This window comes from Maniola jurtina, chromosome 13 (genome assembly GCF_905333055.1).
Source record: "Maniola jurtina chromosome 13, ilManJurt1.1, whole genome shotgun sequence".
NCBI classification, from domain to species: Eukaryota; Metazoa; Arthropoda; class Insecta; order Lepidoptera; family Nymphalidae; genus Maniola; species Maniola jurtina.
Genome location: NC_060041.1, coordinates 9,074,294 through 9,087,842, shown reverse-complemented (window position 1 = coordinate 9,087,842; position 13,549 = coordinate 9,074,294).

The window sequence follows — 13,549 nt, the reverse complement described above, 5'->3', positions numbered from 1 at the left end:
TTTGTAGAATATGACTGCAAAATTTCATGAACTTAGGTTGCTTGATATTCAAATGAAATTGGAACTACGATTGTATGAAACGAGTGGAAACGAGTGACGGAGGAGCCCTCTTAAGCTTCAGACCTTTTCCATGAAAATCACGATTTAACCACGATTTTAAAAATCTTGTATTCCTTGGTATGACAAGTTATGACAAGTAACCAAAGGGTCTCTTGTTTGAACCTGTGAATAAGCTATGATTTTTCGGATTTTTTGGTCCCCTTGAAATCATTTAGGGTCAAATAAATGACAAATATATGCAAGTGAAGTTACATCTACACAAAGGGCCGAACCAGAGCGGCTGTAAATTCCACAGCAAGTTTCCGGTTTCACCCTTCGAATATTACGGAATAGAACTCATGGACAGCACGTAGGTAGGTACATACACCGCAGTGAGATAGAGCCCAAACATTTCAATTAACCGATGCACGCTCCAAACGCCATACGGGTTTTCACCGTTATTGCGTTCCATGGTTATGGGTTTGGACTAGACCACTTTACACTTTATTTTTATTCATATATTCTACTTTGAAAAAAAAACCATGAAATAAACCTTTTAAGTCGTTATAGTCCTGTAGATTGTGCAATGTACACTATAATAAAATAGTTAATTTAGTTGTAAATTGTACTCTGAACTTAATAATTAGACTCTAAATTGAACATTTATTATTTACCTGAATCATATGATTATATTCAACAAAATTATTGATTTTAGAATTGAGTAGAAAACATTGTGAAAATGATGCCACTAGCTTTAGTTTAGCTTGTAAGTATAAATAAGCGTACCTACATTACATAAATCACAAGTGATTATGGTGGACTAAACCCCGTTTAGTATTAATATTTTTAATAGTTCAATAGAGGCTTTGACAAAATTCATGATTGATAGAAATCGATGATGAAGTATGGGTTCTACTTAGTGCGTTTTTTACGAAGAGAAGATGCCTATGCTCAGTTGATTCCTGCTTTGAAATTGTTTTACGTGATGAAAAACTGATGCTGGTAAGAAAATGTGTTAAGATTTTAGTACCATTTTTTTTCACCGATAGGATAAGTCTCTATTTTTGCAATGAAATACTAGAAATACTATATAAAGCTTAAAACGCTTAATAGACATCCCTTATCTAAAAACACTGTACATTTAATTCAGTTAGCTCAATCATAGTGATTAAGTAAGATTTTTTTACAGACAAAGGCCAATCAACCGAATACGCTATTCAAATATCGAGTGGCTTTTGACCGTTATTTTGTATTCCGTGGTAATAGTTTTTTGCTATAACAGTTAACACTAAAATTTTATTCAACGGAAGTTATATATTATTGGGTGCAATTTAAAGAAAGTTTGCATGGTGGGAGACTCTCCAGTATAGGGTTATTTACTTATTAGATATAAATATTATTTTGTTTCTTTCTTTTTAGAAAGAAAGATAATGCATTTATTTGTTGTTGGATTCACAGATAAAAACAAAGCATAAATACACCATTAACCACCACTACCATTAACAATTTCAACGGTGACACCACTATTATTCCTTTTTCTCTCGAAGGAAATCGCGTGGTTTTGTCTTTCTTTTATCTCTTGTTAGATACTATGAACCAGAAACTGAGAAGCTCTGATCGAAGTTTGCTGTACGCTCGTATTACAGAGGTTCGACGAAGCCACCTAGACAGAGCAATAAATATAAATAAATAATAATAGATAGATAGAATAAATGCGGATGAGGGAGCGATCTGAATTGGCCTACGTAGTTAGGGACCTATGTCAAAGTGAATTCTCAGAAACTCTAGGTTTTGATCCTGAATCCACATCTGTAAAATTATTAGGCTAGGGGTGACATGAAATCAAATATACCTAGACGTTTCATAGCCTACCTAATGCTACCTAGCATCAAATATATGTAACATTTTCCCTATCGTGAACTGTGCCCATTACCACGAGATCAAAGACGACGGACTACTGTGTTTATTTATACTGTGGCTTTAGTGAAATTCCTGCGGTCTAGAATGTTGCCATGATGAGGGTCCTAGACATAACAGAGACGTCTGTAATTCCGTTGTGGGCTACCCCAATAATCTTATTGATTTACAAATAAACTATTTGCTGTTTGATAATAATTGAATTGTGTTTCTATTCAGTGAAAGCCTAGTGGCTAAGACGTTGGTCGCCTATTCCGAGGGTCGGGGATTCAATCCCGGGCACTCACTTCTAACTTTTGTGCGTTTTAAGAAATTCAGAACATAGGACCCTAAAATATCACTTACTTTAACGGTGAAGGAAAACATCTTGAGAAAAGCTGAATACTTGAGAGTTCTTCATAATGTAAAGTCCAGAGTACTTATATTAGTAGAGGTCAGTGGTAATGGGCAACTTCGGTTGATGGTTGACTAGCATTCGTAGGCGTAATAGGTACCAGAAGACGTATCACTCTAATACGAATCTTAAAACCTGCGTAATAAGGTGCTTTTATTGTGGCATTAGTTTAAGAAAGTCCGTCCTATTGTAAGATCCCTCTTGTCTATTGTGTAGAATTAAAAGGATAATGCCTCTCGCCCTCCGTTTAACCCTTTTCAATACAATGGCGCTGTAAATAGGTTTTCACTATGTACCATGTACTTGTCTTTTTCCATTCAGTATGCGGCTAAATAATTGAAACACTACTCTTGAGAAACATATTTGTATACCTTAGTTTTTTATCTACGAGGGGGCTACTGGCGAAACCATTTCTTAGGAGTTGTCTACGCCACTTGTGTTATGTTCAACAACTCTATAAAATATATTCGTCCTATTATTTGGCTCAAGAACGAATTTACATTGTAGATAACTAAGGCACGGCATACGTTGTAAAGTTGACAGTAAGTATTATCTCTAAAATCTTCACGGATTTATCAATAACGACTATAAAACATTTGAACTCGATCGCATGCGCGACCACATCGATAACGGACAGACAGATAGCCAGACAGACAAAGAAACGTCATTTTTTATACCAATATAAAATGTAGCCAAAAATAGAAGCCTGACTCAGATAACATAGCTTTTATAACTTTTTTTAAGGTAATTTTCGGTTTTGGCATCTATTTACATGGATAATATATTTTGTGAATTTGAAGTAATTATGCTTACTAATTCAGAAGTTATAAGGACTAACAGACGAATGGACAGACATACAGTTATAGAGATAAAGTAAATTGACCAAATAAACTTATTGTAATAATTGATCTACATGGATAGGATAGGATTAAAAAGCAATTTCTAAATATAGCTTTTCTATCAACTTTTCTACTCTGTGGTCCAATCCCATAAACAAATTAAATTAATTAAACAAAGACACATCGTAAAAAGCACGTAATAAAGAAGGTTCGGTGTTGTTCGACATCACGACGTATTTCGGGATTTACGACGCAGACGGAGTTCATTGCGGCATATACTTGTGCCCTACGTGAATGTAATTAAGTTGGCAGTCTATGACACCGTAATGTGATTTTTTTCATAAAAAGTTAAAAGACTAATACCAAAATGTCTGGTTGGTAAAACTAATAAGTGCATAACCATGTCAATAGTGCGAGCGAAAGAAGTGCGAGAGAAAGAAGTTTCGCTTTTTTAGGGTTCCGTACTCAAAAAGAAAAACGAAACCCTTATAGGATCTCTTTGTTGTCTGTCTGTCTGTCTGTCTGTCTGAAAACTCCGAATTTGTGGTTACATCATTAAAAAAAAATTAAAATGTGTATTAATTTTCAAAGTAAGATAACTATACCAAGTGGGGTATCATATGAAAGGGCTTTACCTGTACATTCTAAAACAGATTTTTATTTATTTTTATGTATAAAAGTTTTTGATTTATCGTGCAAAATTTTGGCAAAAATACCCCAGTACGGAACCCTCAGTGCGCGAGTTTGACGCGCACTTGGCCAGTTTTTTTTTAATCATAGACTAGCGCTTGGCTGCAATCAGACCTGCTAGCAAGTGACTATGATAGCTTAAAAATAGACCGATAACTATTATAATAACTAATATCACCTAAAGATAATTATTAGATTACTTATCTATACTTTAGCTTAGTAATTTAATTATGAAAGTGGAATGATCGCAGTTTTTTCCTTAATTCCTGATACACTTTTACTTACACAATTATTTATTTATATTATTACTATCTTTTTAGCAAGATTATAACAAATTAAGATAACAACTACAATCGGGTTGTACTAGTGAAAAGTTTGGTTCTGGGAGAGCTGAAGTTGATTAAAAGAAATGTTTCGGTAGAACTCTAAGGTTGCCCGAGTATTTAATTAATTGGTACGCGGTGTGACTGTGGTTCAACTACGTTCCGGTAAATTGTTCTCATTTGTTTCCATTTTTAGGGTTCGGGCGAACCGTTTGTATAAACACAGATTTACTTTTCGTAGAGTGTTGGCTTTGCTATGATGCCACTAATGCCCACTAAATTGCATGGCTAGAGAAGTCTTCCTGTGGTGCAAGGCGGGGTTGTAAGGTAATTTGTAATATTAAGGCTCGCAGTTAACTTAGTACTTTGTGAACTGCATCTAATTTTGTTGGGTGAAGTTTGCAATTAGCCGTGCTCTAGAATATGATGTGTTTAATTAACTTTTGATGAAACGTTCACTTTGTGAAGCTTTCATGTTTTCTGCACGTTAGACGTAGGGAGCCTATTACCTCTCTATTACCTAAACGTCAACTACATATCCCCCCATACTTATTTTCGTCCCAATTTTCAATTCATCATCATCATCATCAACTCATTACCGGCTCCCTACTGGGTACGGGGTGCCTCTCAAAATGAGAAAGAAGGGTTTGGCTATAGACTTGGCAGGGTTCAGATACCTTTGAGAACATTATAAAGAATCCTCAGGCTTGCAGGTTTTTTCTCCTTTGCTTGTTAAAGCAAGCGATTAACTGCTTAAAATGCACACAACACGAATAGCTGTTAGGTAGAGATGCGTGCCCAAGATCGTACCCCAACGACCAGGAGGATCACCGCTTTCAATTTCCAATTTGATAAATAAGAAATGGAGAGATTCATAGAAGAACCAAAGTAAGTACATACCAAAGATGGGTTTAGGGTCCTAAGATGCTAAAGTAGTAGTCTCCCGTCCTAAAATCAATTGGTACCTACATAATTTCCTAGTAGAAAAATGACTGACGAGTAATTGACGACATCAAACAAGTTGCCCGAAGGAGGCGGCACGTCTTTTAAATTTTTTATCAATATAAATGATATCACATTACAGTTATTACTGCTGTAGGTAGTGAAGTAAATTGAATTTTAACTTTAATCAAAAAGTTCTCTGTTTTTCTGTTTGTCTGAGTTCTTTCCAAAGGTGCACCAAATCTTTCATATATAAAAATATATGAAATGTATCCTAGCGAGTTCCAAACAGTAGAGTCATAACTTCAAATAAGAGCTTGGTTACAAACATTTGCTGAAAGGCAATAAAAACTAACTCTATTTCTCTATATTTATGATCAATACTGTATTAATGTCTGATTTTTATCGGTAGGTTGGTGAGATCTAACTAAAACTTCAGAGATCAACGTCCTAAGTGCGCGTTCACACTTAGCGTATTGTCAGTAACCGACTGTGAGCGAGCGTTATGCAGTAGGTATACTTTACCTACTGCTTTTTCATACGGAAAGTGATTTTGCAATTTTCACACTGCTACATTAATTTAAATAGGAATTATGAAAGACATATAGCGCTGATATTTCACATATGGGTTTTCATTTACGATTGTAATTGCGAAAGTTGGCTTATCGTGAAACATATAAATTTTTTGTTTGCTTTGTGTGACAACTAAATGTTTTTCCCAGTCTAAAACACGCAGCGATGCGAGTGTTCTTGCGGTTTTTAGCGCCTTAGCTGGACTGATGACTGAGCTCGTGTGAAATTTTGAAGTAACAATTATCACATGGGACCTGTGAAACGGTTCATCCATCCCTAGGCCACAGTGAGCATGCTCACAGTCCGCGGCTGACATTATACGTTAGGTGTGAACGCTCTCTAAAAGGAAAGAGATAAAATAAAACTCTTTTTACTACGCTCGGTTGGCACTTACTAGGAAGAATAATGAATTGCTGCTGCCAACTTTACGGCTAAGTTTGACTGTAATTCGTTTTAGTTTAGTTTACTTCGCGGTTTGTGTAATTTATGCAAGTCGGTAAGGCGGGGAGTTTTATCGATTTTTTTCAGACTGAGCAAGTTATTCCTATATATCTATAATAGTACATCGTCTGTATGGCGGGGTTTTTATGAAACCTCTTTCTTTGAAACCGGTGGTTAAGAAAGATGCCGCTGGGCGGGTTCGAGACCGAGTCGATCTTGCTTGGGAACGTAGACACCGGGATGGCGATGACCACCACCCCTATCCATCCATCCTATAGTCCCAGGGCTTCAGCCGAAATCCCTACAAGAGACCCTATGTACAACAATGGGCGTTTAATTTGAAATTGATAATAATGATAATGGTGATGAATAAAATTATTTAAACCGCATTTTAAGTTAAAGGTAACTAACTGGTGTCTTTGATAACAGATCAGTATTGATAACCTCATTGTTCGAATTCGACCCCATTTTCCGAACTAAGTTAGTAAACGTATTTCACAACTGGGTATATTCAAGAACTAAATTACTAGGTATGGTCAAGAACTAAATCGCTACTGATGAGGGTCTAACAGACCCGTGGTTTCACCAAAATCCGTGTAATCCACCGTTTCACCTATTGTTATCAAAGGTTGACCTCAATAAAGCATTAATAATAACAAATCAATCAAAGGCTCGCTTAGGATTAAACTTATTTAAAGCATTATACCTAAGTATAACTGGTGCATTTAAAACATTGTTGATTAGCCTCATCGTCCGAATTCGACCACATTTTCCGAACTAAGTTAGTAAATGAGTTTCACATCTATATCTATTCGGTTAGAGCTAAATCGGCCACTGATGAGGGTCTAACGGACCCGTGGTTTCACCAAAATCCGCGTAGACCACCGTTTCACCTGTAATCAAAGCTCGACCGCCATAAAAGACTTTAAATAATCACAAAAGACAACAATTCAATCAAAGATTTGCTTACTTCTAGATTAAACTTATTTAAAGCACATTAAACCTAAGTTATAACTCGTGCATTTAAGATTACAGTAAGTATTGATTAGTATCATCGTCCGAATTCGACCACATTTTCCGAACTAAGTTATTAAACGAGTTTCACAACTATATCTATTCGGTTAGAACTAAATCGGTCACTGATGAGGGTCTAACGGACCCGTGGTTTCGCCAAAATCCGCGTAATCCACCGTTTCACTTCTAATCGAAGGTTGACCCTAACAATAAATGAGTTTAACCTGTTATGACCCGAGGTTATGACATTATTATAGGTGTTGGGGACATTCGGTCTGATTTTGTCAATATTGATTAGAAACTAATTGAACCACCCTTGTTATCGCCCGGCTGGGCTTACCAATTCGATAGGTACTTATTTAAATATGAATGTGTTATATTATGATACTTTATTTAATCTTCCTCGTGATATGTTGTGAATGATAAGGAAACTCATACTGCATTGCACAAATAAAGGCACCATTTTTTAAAACCTAAATCGAACCTGTTCTGTTATAAGATCTACCTACTCTCTGTTTTACGAAATAATGTTGGAGTATTTACAAGTATACTAAATTGCGTTTAAATCCATTTGATAGTTTCAGGATACAGACAAACAAACAAAAATTACGAAAATGCTGTTTTGGTCTCTGCATCAATAAATACTGCCTCTAGTGAAAAATTTTCAAGAATACAAAATTTTACTGTACAGAAATCGTCTAGTAACAGTTTTATCATGGTGGTTAGCGAGCAAATAAGCACGTTAATCGCCTGATGTTAAGTACCTAATTGCCTTAATTACCTACTGAACCTGCGAAAGCGTTGGCGACACAACGGTCCTATAATAAAACAAATCATCCGTCATTTTGGGGCAACGAACTGGGTAGGAAACTAATTTCAACGGTTGGGAACTAAGATGCCATCGACAGAGAGACGTCAAGGTAAAATGAAAACTTTACTTATTCATGTCACAGGCCACTGGTCAGATTATACCCCGGGTAATTCTTCAGGCGGGTTAATTGGTGACAGCGTCCCAGTAATTGATCTACAAAATGGACCTGACAACGAGTTGCCGGGAAACTCCGAGAAATTGTACGCAGAGTGACAATATCTTTAAAGTTTAATAAATTGTAGGAAAGAAAAACCTAACGCTGATCGCACATTATGAGACGCGTTGTACAAAATATCTTATATCTTCCTCTTATAATATCACAGGATAAAAAGAAAAATATAAAGTACAGTTAACCTTATTTCATTGCACTGGTCAGATTATACCGTAGGTAGGGGGTTCATGTGGGTTAATTGGCGACATCGTCTCAGTAATTGCTCTACAAGTCACGGAAAATTCCGAGAAACTCTACGCTGCTTGACAATATTTTTAAAATTTAATAAATTGTAGGAAAGTAAAATATGATACTGATCACGCATATTACAGAACTGAAAAACAAATCACGTTGATGCTATTGATGTGGGTTTGTATTTGTGTCAGGGCTCTCTCCGTCACTAACTCCATACAATCGTAGTCCCAATATCATTTGAATATTAAGCAACCAAAGTCCATGAAATTTTGCAGACATATTCTAGAAACTAATATCTGTGCCTGTGTTATTTTAGATTTTGATTTGATATGAATAATTTACCACCACGCGGAAGTACCAATTTCTTCTCGCTGTCATGAGACGGCCATACTTTCCTATGATGCGAGCGGGATAGTGCTATTCCCACGGGGAGGAAAATTATTCATTCGTGCTAGATCTGCTGGTGATATGTGACGGTGCAGTCTAAGATGGAAGCGAGTCAACCTGGAGAGTGTGTGGCAGTTTAATTAATACTCCCTACCCTAATTGATTTCATCAAATGCGTGCGTGCAGTGCGTATTGTAATGTGCGATCAAATTGTAAAAAGTTTGACGAGTGTCAGCGGTTTTCTTTTTCATTAATTAAAAAAAAATAGCGATAACGGTGTGCAAGTTTTATTTTAAAACATTGCTGCTAGCACGTGCTGTTTGACTGGAGAAACTAAAACACTTCTAAGAAAGCACAGGTTAGGTTATAAGCACAGAAATCCAAATAAATACAAGTTATAACAAAGCGTTCTTCAGGTTAATTGGGGGCAAGTGCATTTCTCTAATTGGGCTGCAAATTGAACCTTGAGAAGTCGGGAAAAATGAGTTCTTGTATGATGTGGCAAAGAACTGATAGGAAATTAAGCGAAAGCTCAGCTGTTTTGAAATATTTTGGAACGGTAGGATTGTTGTGAATGGAGTTTCTAGACCTGTTCTAGATATATTCATGATTTAAAAGGAAAATTTTCGAGGTCGGTTTATATTTTTCATTATTTTGTATAATATCGTAGGATAGAATTTTTATTACACATTTGCTTGAAGTTCACAGCATTTGTAATAATACTAGATGACTTCATCTGCGTGGATATAGGGGTTTGTTAATCCCGCGGGAAATCTTTGATTATCCGGAATAAAAGGAAGCCTATGTATCAAGTCCGGGAATAAGCTAAGCATTTCCATTCCAAATAGCCAAACCCCTGCAGTAGTTGTTATGCGAAAGAGTAACACACACACACACACACAAACTTTCACCTTTATATAATTTTAGTGTGAAGTGTGATCATGGATCATATGAAAAAGATTCATTAGTAACACGAGCAGAGCTTAACCAAAGTAAAACCACGGCTTATCTCTCCGAGTTAGCGGCACATTTGTATTAGCGCGCAATTTCTCCCTCTGTCAGATGAAATTAATCTCCCGCCTTGCGTAACATCCGCCTTATATAAGGGAATCATTTTGCGAGACGTACTGTTACAATTAATTTTGAGTTCCACTAAACTGCCATGTTATTCTGTAGGCCTAACATATAGGTATAGTATATCTACTTACCTATTATTATGAAACCGTTCTTTGTCTAAAGTTACGCTTTTGAATAGCGGTAAGTAGGTACAGCCACGACGTGGCTACTAAGGGTGGTTTCGTTCTATTATTTTTTAACCCCCGATCCAAAAAGAGGGATGTTATAAGTTTGACGTGTGTATCTGTGTATCTGTGTATCTGTGTATCTGTCTGTGGCATCGTAGCTCCTAAACTAATGAACCGATTTTAATCTAGTGTTTTTTGTTTGAAAGGTGGCTTGATCGAGAGTGTTCTTACCTATAATCCAAGAAAATCGGTTCAGCCGTTTGAAAGTTATCAGCTCTTTTCTAGTTACTGTAACCTTCACTTGTCGGGGGTGTTATAAATTTTTAATTTACACTTGTTCTGCGTGTTTTATGCTCGTTTTGGCATAGGCGTTTAACAGCATTTCGCGCTTCAGTTATAGAGCGTACTTTGACTTTGTTTAGACAGACTTATGCCAGCGTCATATGGCTCTCGATTTAACAGAACCTTATCTAAGCCTGAACAAAGTACCCTTTATATATCTCAGCCTAAGGGCCGATTTCACCGACAAAACTAAACGCGATTAGTTCACGCTAAACTCAGTTTACACACATAACTGAGTTTAGGGCCATAGTTTGCATTTCACCGACGTCAATTAAACGCAGTTAAAGCTAAACTCGGTTTAAATTCTAAACCACCAATTTTCGACGTTTAGCTCAGTTAAACCGAGTTTAGAGAGCTTTCAAGTGTATATTTTCATACTAATGTAAACTAATCTTTGCTGATTATCAATATGAAAAGAGCATTGGCATTAGCTTTTGATGATAGTGATGCTGATGTAATAATATGTTCTTCGTCGTCCAAGATGGATGGCAAGAGAAGAAGCACTTCGACTCTTCACGCTTTTCAGCCAATGAAGCCGCGTTGGTTTTTTTATTTTCGACAATGTTGAAGTGTCTTTCGACGACTTCAGCAAGAGCCAATTTTTCGCTGGCGGCAAAAGTGGCGTCTCTTTTTCTTTTTGACATAACTAGTAGCAAAGTAAAAACAACAACAACTAACAATACAAAATAACGACAAAATTAATAAAAAAAAATACTATAACAAAAAAACTTATATTGATATCAATTTCAAATACTTAAATAATAAAAACTTTGAAAAGAAACACAATGACAAACACCATACAACACCGACCAGAAAAGAAAAAGGACAAAGAGCAGGTATAGCACAATGACAATGCGCTTTGTTCTTGCAACTAAAACTTAGTTTTACTAAACGCGATTAGTATAGAGCTGGTGAAATCGGTTTGACTTAAACTGAGTTCAAATTGTTTGTTTAAACTCAGTTAAGCTAAACTTAGTTTTATTAAACTAGGTTTCTGTAGCGAATGGTGAAATCCGCCCTTAGGCTCTTACCAAGTGAGACCGCAGTCAAGGGCTAACAAGGGTAAGTTAACGACGATGAGTCAGAGACTCGACAAGACAGGTTATGTTAGAGACATAAATCGGTCTCGTTTCCTGTGTCAAGTCTTTATCCTCAGATTCACATACTGCGCTAAAATAAGATCGATAAAAATTCACAGCCTGCGGTAACAACAAGAAAAGCTTGTAATTATAAAAGTATTATGATAGCGAAAGTAATAAAATATAATTTTATTACTCTTCTTTTCGAGGTAGGTGGCTAATTAAAAAAGTTAGTCCATTAAGTAATTAGGGTTTCATTGTTCAGTAATGATGCGGTTATTATTTTATTCATAAAAACTTTATCCTTTTATTTTTATATGCACACTTGTCGTAAAACGTTAAGTACTTAGTACTTAAAAGTTGAAGTATCGACAGAAAAGATATTTAGAGACACCCGTCTCTAAATATCTTTTTTAGGTAAAATCTGCTTTAAAAATTATCTTTGAATAATAATATCGACCATTAACAGTGCCTATTAATAACCTTACTTTCAATGTCGACGCTGTGAAAATAAAAATAAAAATGTGGATCAGGTTGGTTTCGTTAGGATTTGTGTCCTACCTTAATTAGCAATATCAGCCTAATTATAATGATAATAAATGGATGATAATATGTTTTTTAAGATGCGTAAGTTTCATATCCTATATATATAGTCCTTAGGTTAGCTATTATATTATTTTTTATATTTTACTGTACGACTTATGTTTATGTTAATGCATGCTGTGACTGCCCGTAAGTGGAGTTGCATAAGAGCCCTAGAATTTAAGGAACAACATGTATTTAATCTAAATGTGTAACTCTGTGGGCGGTACTATAGTAAATAAATAAATAAATAAATCTGTATATCTATAAATTATTTCCATTTTCCATACTGAATATCAAGCCAATAACACTGCATTAACAAAAAGCAAAGTAACAAAAATCTTTTCTTCTTGTTTCATTAATGATAATATTCCCTCGTACGTACTACCGTTAATGACATCTCGTTAACCTAATTAAAGGCTGGATTGAAAGAACACGCAAGTAGTTGCATTCAGCCCGTCTCATTTGCATATCAACTAATTCTGTAAGTGACTGCACCATACTGCAGAAGACAAGGTACTTTATACTTCATCATGATCAACCCATTTCCGCCCCACTACTGAGTACGGGTCTCCTCTCAGAATGAGAAGGGTTTAGGCCATAGTCTGCCACGCTGGCCCAATGCGGATTGGCAGACTTCACACACCTTTGAGAACATGGAGAACTCTCAGGCATGCAGGTTTCCTCACGATGTTTTCCTTCACCGCTAAAGCAAGTGATATTTAATTGCTTAAAACGCACATAACTGAAAAGTTAGTGGTGCGTGCCCGGGATCGAACCCCCGACCTCCGATTAATAGGCGGACGTTCTAACCACTAGGCTATCACAGCTTTATACTTACTAAGTAGATACTGATGTTTTGATCTAGTAAAATTTTACCAAATCTTGCAGGATTCATCTTCTTTTGCATTTATACATGTAAAAAAACTTGTTCTGACTGACTGACTATAAAGCCTAAACCGCTGCGGCTAGTAACTTGAAATGTTGATAGTAGACAGGTTCCTTTTATGACGTAGGCGCTTATATTTAGAAAAATTAAAAGAAATTTGGTATAATAACGTATTTTGACCTCTTAAATCACGAATACCTATCATAACAAAAAATTGGCGAACAAAAAAAAAACAAAACAAAACACACCTCTAAAATACTTAGTCTAAATCGTTGCGCTATCAAGAACACCGAACGAAAATAGGTTGTCCTTCGTTTTTCACATATTTAAAATGGCGTTTTTCGTTATGATATTCGTGATTAGGAGGTCAAAATACGCTATTATATTGAATTTCAGATTCATCGTAGACATAAGGTTTTCGGAAGTTTATCCTAAATGTCACTGAATAATATAGAGTATGTACGTCCAAATATTCCTTGGCGATATCACTCAATTTACATGTTCTTGTCCAACCTTACATAGAAGGAGAGAAAACAAATCCGATACTACGGACAAGAATCTGAATATTCGATCCAGG